Genomic DNA, 11,501 nt, shown 5'->3' with positions numbered 1-11,501 from the left:
TTCATTTTCGTGTTTGGTACAAAACCAACCTGTTTATTATTGGTGTTGTTATCAAGTTCTGTTAAGGAAAATATAATATGATGAGATGGTAGACAAAATCACTCTCTTAATGAGCCCAAGGTGCAAGGCTCATTAAGAAAGTACAAGAAAAGAAAATTCACTAGAATATTTTCAAATTAAGGAAAGTACAAGAAAAGAAAATTGACTAAATAGAAAGTAAGGACTAAAATATCAATAATATCGAGGATATTATTGTTTTTCCAAGTCTAAGATATTTTGGAACATATCTATACATATATCGTAATCAATATCGAAAAATATCGACGTCGATAATTTCTCTCACAGTTCAGCAATATTTGGCCAAATTATCGCTATAATATCGATGTAATATCGATAATATCGAGATGATGAAGACTGTGAAAAATTTGAAGAGTTATTTACACTAACACCCCCCCTGAGGTTTCTTGTGTTTTCACAAAATCTCCTAAGGTCTCAAAAATTGCACGAACACCCCCTGAGGTTTCAGTTTGTTTTCACAAAACCCTTTTATGTTGATTGTTTGTCCAAAAAAATTGATGATTGGAAATAAAAGTGTATGCAAATGACAAAATTAACCTCAATGAAGTATATGCAATATAATCTAAAGGTCAACTTTGTCATTTGGAGAATTTTTTTTGTATAAAATCAATGAAAAGGAGTTTTGTGAAAATAATTTAAAACATCATGGGGTGTTCTTGTAATTTCTAAAATCTCAAGGGGTTTTGTGAAAAAGCCGAAAACCTCAGGAGGTGTTAGTGTAAATAACTCACATTTGGACCTTAAAGGAACTCTATGTGGTACTAAGTTACTCATGTATCTTACCGTGCAATATATAAAGTGTAAAATATTTTTGTAAATCATTATAAATAAATGATTATAGTGTGTTTAATCTTCTTTCATTAATTACTATGTATTTTTTTACACTGGCAGTGTTTGTCAGCTGCTATATAATCAACTTAAATCATTTAAACCTATCATGCAATGCATTTCCTTCCAATTTTTTGTGATGAAGTAATAGATAATTAACTAAATAAATATCCTCCAAAGTTTCAAGAAAAATTTTCAATTTTTTTTTTCTTTTTTTAAATACAATTTCAATGGTTTTTATTTAATTTTTATCGATATTGATAATTTTCCGATATTTCCGTTGAAATTTCCCTATTTTTGAACTGTCGATATTTCCGAAATCATCGATATTTTAGACCTTGATATAAAGTAAGTTATAATAGGTACACCGTACACTAAATGCAAAGCAATTTTAATTTGCAATGTTTATACCTTTTTATCAACTCCTTAGGAAACATATTTACTTGCCATTTAAAAATGACAATTATTTCATTAAATTTAAAATTATCATTCCGAACCTCTTGAAAGTACATTGTGGTCAGGGGCAAGCCAAGTTCCAAACGGGGATTAATCCTCCCCTTCGGGTGTGGGAACACCTCGTGATATTTACCTTAAAAAAAAATTATCATTCCAAATATACACAACATTAATGACGTTAGCTTAATTAGTTTAGATTACTATTAAAATTTATTTTTGTTTATTTTTATATATTGGCCAATATTCTTTAAGTATCCACTAAGACCCCCTATATATACTAATGCATATAGACCAGAGTTTGCACAAAAATTATTACTTCCTTTGATTGGTAAAGCTGGAGGTGAGCTCTAGTCGGTCCATGATGTACCAAAAAACTAGTTGGAGAGTTTGCTTCTCAAATTAGCTTTCTGGTAAATCATTGATCCGATTAGAGCTTAATTCCATTGAAAAGTTTGATGTTGATGTCAGCATTACTTATTGCTGAAGATGAATTATGGTCGATACGTGATGTGGAAGTTTTCTGGTGAATCACGAGTTTGATTAGAGCTCAAGTTTCAAGAAGCTGCACCATGACAACAGATCTTTTGCATTACAGACTTCACCCTTTACCCTCGTGTTTTTATTTTATTTTTATCTTTGTTTGGATGGGCATTGCCCAATGTTTGTTGTGCCTATCTTCATCTATTTTTCAACAGATTTTGCTAGATATGACTAGATCTAGCCAAATTTGGGTTGGTCTGCCCAAGTCTGTGGCTGAATTTGCATATGTTTGGCTAGTTTTGTCTAGGTTCCGCTAGACTTTCCCATATTTGGTTATAATTTCACACATACTGTTATGTATGTCCAGTTTCAACTATACATGTCTAGACACTACTAGAAATCGGACCATAAACATCCATGGTAATCTTTTCTCCATAGATCTACTTTAATGCTTTCCCTGGATTTACTCTGTTTGTAGATAAATGTTTTTCTTAGGATTCCAGTTGGAGATCCTTTCAAAAAATTCATATGCAGAAATATTGATTACTATTTCTGGTACAAAAGGAGGAATTGTTGAATTATACCATTATGGAAACCATGGAAGCTGCTTATTTTTTAGAGAAGCAGAAACATGATAATACTAGAATGGAAGTCTTTGTACGTTTGGCTAAACTGGAGGCTGCAAATGCTGACCTTGCAAAATCCCTAGCCACCGTGCAATGGAATCTTGAAGAAGAGGTTAATCTTTTTTGTTCAAGTTCAACTCCTTTTGAAGCTGCTACCGTGCAAAAATATCTTTGAAGAAAGTATATTATACGGTGGCTGGTAATAGCAGTGAAAACTAAATTATACTATACATTTCTCAACCGATCACCCACATTCTCCCCTCCTATCTTCTTGCCATCGTATCTCTTATGATTTTTTTTTAATAATCTTTTTGCACAACAGAAAGCATAAAAAAAATAATGGGGGGAAGAAAGATATATGAGAATCAGGCATAGGAGGCTGAGATTTGTTATTTGATTTGGTATTTATGTCACACACTCAAAAGTCTCAGCAATACATTATTTAATAAAATACATTAAAATCAGTAAGTTTTGAATACCATGGTACTTTTCTTATCTTTTGAAAATCCTAATTGAATACAACCAGACTTGCATTGATTATTTAAAAATCCTAATTGAGTACCATCAAACTTTTATTGATTACTTAAAATCATAATTGAATACCACTTTACTTTTAAGCTTCAAAACAATCCATTAAAATCTCAATTGAATACACCCTCCTTAATAAACTTTCGATTTTTCATGTCATTATTGTTGTAATTACTATATATAAATAATTTCAAATTCTCAATATATAATAATTACATACTTTGTATGTGGTATAGATTTCAAATTCATATCTGAGCCTTACAAATTCATATAGTTTAAAAAGGATGGTAAAATTTATAGTCCAAAATCCACTTGATTCCAAATTAACCCTTTTTTTTTAATTAGGAAAAATAGCCTTCATTGATACTGGAAAAAACCAAGTACAATCACCAAGAAAAACTGAGATGGTGCAGTTTTCCTCGTTTGGAGATTTTTTTCAAAACCTGCAACAAATATGGGAAAAACATAGTTTCCAACGATCTATCTTCGTATAACATTGAACACATATGCCAATCCAACAATCATGGCAAAAAACAATTGGGCAGATTAAGCAAACTCCTCAGAATACGATAAGAAGTGTTAGAGAGAGGGCTTTGAGAGATGGAATGGCTCAGAAGAAATTAGCATAATGGGCTTGTTATTCAAATCGCTCAAATGAATTATTCACTTACCCAAAAGACAACGGAAGAGGAGGATGAGAGGGAAGGAAGGACAATGACGCTTCTTTCTCCTCCTCCCATTTATTCTCTATTGAGTTTTTTTTTGGGACTTAGAGAAGAAGAGAGAGTGTGGCTAGGGTTTTTCGGATGAATATGTCCATCTAAACAAACTTTAGACTGTCTTACAAGAGAACATACAGTTTTTGTGTACATAAATTGCATATATAATTTATTTACTTAACTCGCCCCCTTTCCGTGATTTGTAGAATATTTTGATTAATAGAAAAAGAAGGATGATGAAATTTCTAGTGCTGAATAAATTTTATTCCAAACGAATCCATTTGATTTCAGATGTGGTTCTAGGACTGTGAGGAATAAAAATTTATTTACCAAAAGAAAACAAGGTAGCTAATTACATTTTTATGGTACATAGAGATTGACCTGATTTTTACTTAGACTCAATCAACATTATTCCACCCACTTGAGTTAGACTAAAGACTAGATTAAGGTTTGTGAAGCATTCATTTTGAACATTTCTGCCACCCACATGGGACGGGTCTTTACCTTTAGAGCATCCACAGTGGGGGGGTGTATTTTTTGGGGTGTAAAGCCACTTTTACATCCTTTTTACACCTCCAGGGGGTGTAAATACGTTTTTTGCTCCAATGAAAAACGATGTAAATCCAAAGATGCATATTCGATTTGTTTGTGATAATTCTTTTTTGTGTTTTTTTTTTTTTGTGTTTTAACTTTTTTAAATTATTTTTATGTGTGTTAGATTATTTTTATTTTTCCAACTAAATGGACCCAAAAAAATTTTAATTTGGAGAACGTATTATTTTACCTACAAATTAACATAAAAATATCTATGTAGAAATCTGGGCCATTGGAAGTGCAATGCAAATTGCATGAAATCTGGGCCTTCCATTTTGAATTCCAATCCTTCTCTTTCCCTTTTTCTTTTGTGGGTCCCGCTTGCAAAGGATGTAAAAAAAATATGCAAATGTGCATCTAATTTTACATCTCCATGGTTGTGATGTATTTTTCCAACAATTTACATCTTCCCATTGGAGATGATTCCGGCGACAAAGGGTGTATATTTAACATATACCCCATTATACACCCCTCCACTGTGGATGCTCTTAGGGAAGAAGGAGCTCCTCCCCAGTTAAGGAGACAAACTTTTTTCTTTACAAAATTATAAATAATTTTAACTACTTAAGATGCAGGGGGTAGGATCGAGGATGCAAGAATCAGTGCTCTTAACCACTTAAGTTTAAAAAAAATAAAGAAATTTCATTAAGATGGGTGTTTTGTTGACTATTGAATAATCGATGAGCAACCATGTTAATTAGATGATTTTTATAGAGTGCTGCTAAACGAACCCTGAAATTAACTGAGTACACCATATGATCTAAGTACACCTTAATATTTTAATCAAAATATAAAATTAACTAAGTACACCCTATTTAACTACCAAAAATACCCCTAGTACACCCTAATACACTCTATCACACAACACCTTAATGGATCTGAATCATCTCCTTGGATTTTGTCTGCTTGACTTTTAATATAAAGCTGCCACATAAAATATAATACAATCCAATGATGAAAACAACTGTCACGCCATATATGGTAGTGAATCAAAAATAAAAATACATTTTTGCCAAACGGACAAAAGCTACATCGATAGTTATCTTCTTCTTCAGAAATCGAATCAAGGAATCCCAAGTATAACACTCAACGATGCCAATTTTAGCCAGAAAAAGAAAAAAAAAACCCTTCTATTTCCAATCAAATGATCACCAATCTGACTGGTTCACAACGTAATTAATAATCCATCCCGCATATACTTCCATGACGGCAGCAAGCTGTGAGTGAGATAGGTGGGAGGAGATGAACGCGTGGGATTGAGGTTATGGAGCATTTTGTTTAGGGTAGAATTCCTTATAATCGGTGTAGGTGTTGGAGGAGGCCTAGTTGTTTTTATTATTCTTATTATTATTTGAAGTGTTTCTCATTGCAAATTATTGCCCTAACAAACATAACCAAAAGGAACTGCAAATATCGTGTATTCTTTTCTCTTCCATATTTTCTTCTTTTCATTTCAAATCCAGCTAACACCTCTATTTTACTCTCTCAATTGAAAATTATAGAAAAAATAATAGGGGTTTTAGCTGACTTGCTTATAAATTATAATAGGATTGAGAATAAAATGATTTCTATAAGTTCAGAGTAAAAAAGAAAGGCAATGGGATAAAATAAATAAAAATGGGGTTTTGAGGATTTTGTGGACTCTCAAATTTTTGAAGAAGAAGAAGAAAATTAGATATCCTTTTTGGTCATTTTATATTGGAGTAAATGAGTAATTCAATAAATAATTTGGTAGTAGGGCATACTCAGTTAATTTTAGGGTTCGTTTAGCAGCACTCTTTTTATATTATCTATTCTTGTGATTAATCTAAGAATTCGAAGACAAACAATTTATTTCTGTCAAACTTCCTATTGTGACAATATTTTCATCAATTTTTTGTTAACATATTTCTAGAACAACATTTACAATTACTTTATTTTTAAACATTAGCAACATGGTGATTAAGGCGTTGGAGGAGTGGAATGGCAAGGATTTGAATCCCCCTTTGCGTGTGTGCTACGGGTTCTTTTTTTCTTTTTTCCATTGCATGCATATATCGTGATATTTTTCCCAAATTTTGTTGAAGCGTGTGAGAAATTGTCGACATCAATATTTTCCCGATATAATCGTTGATATTCTCAATAATTATACGATATGTGTATGAATATGTCTCAAAATATCCTAGTCCCGAAAAAACGATAAAATTGGGATTCCAAATGAGTGTTGCTATTTTCACCCAATGTCTTTTTTCTTCAACCACCTTATCTTCAACATTTTAAAGACAAATTTTTTCCTTTGTAAAATGACTTCTAAGGACTTAGGGAAAAAACCTCAACTCACGTGACCCACCTATTCTACCGTTTGACAAATAGAAAAAGAAAAAAAGAAGTGGTTTTATATATGTGCTTCATTTTTCAGTCCATTGTTTGATTTTATTCCATGTTCAGTAGTTCAATTATTTTCATTCTTTTTTTGGGTCTACAAGGTGTTGTTTCTATTCCTTTCACCTTTCTCTTTTTACGCCCAAATGGAACACAATAGAAAATTGCCCTTTAAATGACACCTTTCTCTTTAAAACATTTATCCACAATATTTTCAAAAGCTATAAGTAGAGAAAAAAAAAACCTAAACGATCCAAAAATTAAAATATTAGATCAAAACTTTTATCCAGTCCGTGATCCTCTCCATATATCAACTACTATTGATTAGAAAAGAGAATTTGCTTAAATTAATAATTAAAGGGTATTTTAGGAATAACGGTGGGTAAAAAAATAGGATTCTGTTTTTCGAATTTACATAGTAGGTGGAACGATAAGATGAATAAAAAAATAAAATTAAGATAAAAATAGCAGCACTCTTCCAAATATACATAGCATTAATGACATTAGCTGAAGCAGAAGCTTACCATTAACGTTTCTATTTTATATATTGGCCAATATTCACAAATGAGCCACTAACACACCCTATATATACTAGTGCATATAGGGCAGAGTTTGCGTGAAGGATATTGCTTTTCACCAAATTGGTAAAGCTAGACGTGGGCTCTAGTCAGTCGATGATGCACCAAAAAACTAGTTAGAGTTATTAGTTTCTCATCTTAGTTTTCTGGTAAATCATCTATACGATTTAAGCTTGAATCCACTGAAAAAATTGATGTTGACGACCAAAATAGCTAGAACTGAAGATGAATTCTAGTCGATTAGTGATGCATCAGAAAATTATAGTGCACATTTACCAACTTTAGTTTTCAGGTGAATCTCTAATTCGATTAGATTTCAGGTTTTCAAGAAGCTACACCATGACCACATATATTTTGCATTGCAGACTTCACCATTTACCCTCTTGTTTCTATTTTATTTTATTTTTTGGCTTGATAGGCATTTCCAAATATTTGTTCTACCCATCTTCCTCTATTTCTACACAGATCTGACTATCAACTATAGCTAGATATGACAAGATCTGCCCAATTCTGGCCGGATTGGCTATGTTTGGCTAGTTATTTCTAGGTTCGCCTAGACTTTCTCCAATTTGGTTAGAATTTTACTAATTCAACTATGTATGTCTGGTATATGTGTCTAGATCTGGCTAGATTTGGCTTAGATATGGCCAGATCTGGTCAAGTCCAGCTAGATTTGTCGACATGTAACTACATATGCAGACTATTTAGCATTTGTCATCATGGTCATATTAAGTTAAATATTCCCATACTCATCTACATTTGGATAAATTTCTCTTGATCTATATAAGTCTGCACCGATTTAGCTAGATCTCCACAACTCTAGCTAGATCTGTACAGTTTTTGTGGGAGCAAATTTCCCAACGAGAATATTCAATTGGAAAGATTCCCCTTTCTTCCTCGCCGCCTTTTTCTCCCTGCAAAATAGAACAAATAAGAGGACCACACCCGGGGGGTGTTGGCCAAAGGCCCTCCGATGCCTAAATTAGTTCAATTGAATCGTATAGAAAACAATAGCTAATAGGGTACGGAGATGTGTTTATAGTATAAAACGGGCGGTTAGAGCCTTATGTAAAAGAGAGAGAGAGAGAGAGAGAGAGAGAGAGAGAGAGAGAGAGAGAAGAGGTGGCTAAGGTCTGTGAGGGGAAGATCTCTACAGAGTTTTTAGTAGTAGTTCTGACGTACCTCAATCCTTGTGCGTAGCCAAGTATTTATAGGAGGCCTCGACGAGGTTAGTGAGGTTGGTGAGGTTGGTGTATTTACGGATTTGATTAATCAAACCCTTAATTAAGTCAAATACACCCAATCTGAATCAAATAACCTCCCAATTAATTCAAGTAACTCCCAATAATTGAGAATTGTGGTAGGAATCAAATCAATTCTCGACCTAATTAGGTAACACTCAATTTAATTGGGTAATCTCTAATTAAATTGAGTAATTCCCAATTAGGTTGAATAATTTTCAATTAGGTCAAATAATCCCGAAATGGGAGGAATTACTTGACCTAGGGTTCATATTTAATTCGGTTCCCACAGTTTCGTCCAGAGCTATTCAGGTGTAGCTAGCTAGATCTGCTCGAGTACGACTAGATATACCCATGTCTTGCTAAACTTATGTTGTTCCCTATATCTGCACTAATTGTTTTGGATATACCAATTAGCCATGGAGGACACAACTTATACCCCACCCCATCCTTGGGCATAGGCGCAAAGCTATGCTAAGGCCTTAGAGAATCTCAAGCAAAGCCATTTTGACTAGAATTAGGGCAAAATGCAACTCCAGCAGACTTGCTATCTGGCTCTCTATTTTGGAGAACTCCCTATTTGAGTTTGGTGGCTCTTTACATTTAGAGAGGAGGAGAGAGAAATTGAGGGTTTTCCATTTCTTCCTCTTCTCTCTCCCTAGGCCTACAACCCTCTCTCACCTCTTACTTTTTGATTTTTTAATAAACTTTTAATTTAGAGAGTAAGAGAGAGAAATAATAAAATATTATAGATTAGCCAAAATAGAGATCATTTTTAGTAGTTTGCTATAATAGCTTTCTAACCATTTCAGCTAAAATTTGGCTAAAATTTAGAGACTATCCTGGAGATGCTCTTAGCCCCCCAATTTATTTAAGGGCTTGTCCAATATAGGCCCCTACAATTTCTATTTCCTAGACATATACCCATCATTCAATAAATCTATGTGTAAAACTCAATTTCAAACTTAAATGACCAGTAGGATATAAGAGGTCATAGTATTCCTATGTTTTTACATCCTTGCCATCAAACTTCATATTTTATTTATAATTTATTCCAAGCATTTCATTAACTGTCATAATTGTAATTAAAACTCCCTATTAATATAATATCAATCACCCTATTTCTTTTGGTTGTCATTCCCTCCAACATATTGCCCCCTAAAATTGCAAACCAAAAAAAAATATATATGTAAATTACATATCCAATAATGTACATATGAAAAATATAAATATAAATATATACGTATAAAAATATAGGTCAATTACTTTGTAATACATTTTTCATAAATTAAAAATAGGTACATAATAATTTATAGAAAATAGGTGCGTTGTATAATTGAAATTTATGCACATTTTTTTTTATAAATTAAAAATAGGTACATTATTTAGAGAAAAAAATAGATACAAAATTTAGAAGAAAAAAATAGATTCATTATACTAGGTAAATTGTTTTACTAGGTATATTATTTAGAGAAAAAAATAGATACAAAATTTAGAAAAAAAAAATATAGGTTCATTATACTATAGGTAAATTGTTTTACTAGGTACATTATTAGAGAAAAAAATAGGTACATTATTTGGAGAGAAAAAATAGGTTCATTTAAAAAAAAAAATTGTTTTCATAAAACAAACAATGAAAAGATGATCAAATTATTTTTCACAAAACAAGTAATAGGTGCTTTATTTAGAGAGAAAAAAAAGGTACATTATTTAGAGAAAAAATAGGTTCATTTAAATAAATAAATAAATAGATTATAAAATTATTTTTCAACATAGGTACATTATTGGAGAAAAAAATAGGTACATTATTTGGAGAGAAAAAATAGGTTCATTTTAAAAAAAAAAATTCATAAAACAAACAATAAAAAGATGATCAAATTATTTTTCAAAAAAAAAAGTAATAGGTGCTTTATTAGAGAAAAAAAGGTACATTATTTAGAGAAAAAATAGGTTCATTTTAAAAAAAAAAAATTTAAAAATAATAATAAATAGATTATCAAATTATTTTTCAACTTAATTAAAATGTACACTATTATTCATAAAATTATAATAAAATAGATTACTAGTCGTATAATTCATAAAAGAAAAACAACATTAATTCCTAAATTTAATATTGAATTTAAATTACTAATACGTTAAATAGTTTACTAGCTGTAATTCATAAAAGGAAAACAACATTAATTCAAAAGTAGATTAATAGTCGTAAAATAGATTACTAATACGTTAATATTTAATTTAATATTTAATTTCAAATAAGTTTCTAAATTAATTCCTACATCCATTACAACCTTTTGGAGATCTTTCCAAATTCAACGTGTGTCATTAGTTACACCTCTAATAACACATTAACTCATAAATAGGGGTAGTTTTGGAATCCGAAAAATACAATAAATCAGATTTTAAGTTATATTAGGTAACTTGTTTAGTTGGATCCTAGTCATCGGGTATTATTTGAAAAAATTGGATATTTTAAATAGAAAACTAAAGGAAAGGGTTTTAGGTGATTTAAAATGAATTTTATAGGTCTAAGCTCAATTTACTATTTATTTAATCCCTTTCAATGTATATATTGGGTGTGGTAACAACTAAAAAGAAAAATTGATATACGTAAGCCTATGGCCCCCACCCTTATTAAAGTTGTATTCCAATATAAATATAGTAGTAAAATCATACTACATTTATGAAAGAAAACCACTCATTTCAATTTAGTAATCTTGTAGATAGAAACATTCTTCAATAAGTATTTAAGTTAAGGATTGGTTACATATTTCTAATTTCGGCCATTGAATTACATCTAAGATATTACCAACATATTTAATGAATACAATCCAACGATCAAGATTAGAAGTATATAACTAATTCTTAACATAAAATATTTATTGAAGAATGTCCGTATCTACAAGAGTATTAAACTAAAATGAATAGTTTTTTTTCTTCATAAATGTAGATTCATATTGGAATACAACTTTGATAACTGTGGGGGGCATAGGCTTATGCCCCAGTTGAAGTATT

This window comes from Prunus persica, chromosome G5 (assembly GCF_000346465.2).
Source record: "Prunus persica cultivar Lovell chromosome G5, Prunus_persica_NCBIv2, whole genome shotgun sequence".
Taxonomy (NCBI): domain Eukaryota; kingdom Viridiplantae; phylum Streptophyta; class Magnoliopsida; order Rosales; family Rosaceae; genus Prunus; species Prunus persica.
The sequence above is the reverse complement of the archived record's forward strand: the minus strand, read 5'-3'. Positions refer to the sequence as shown.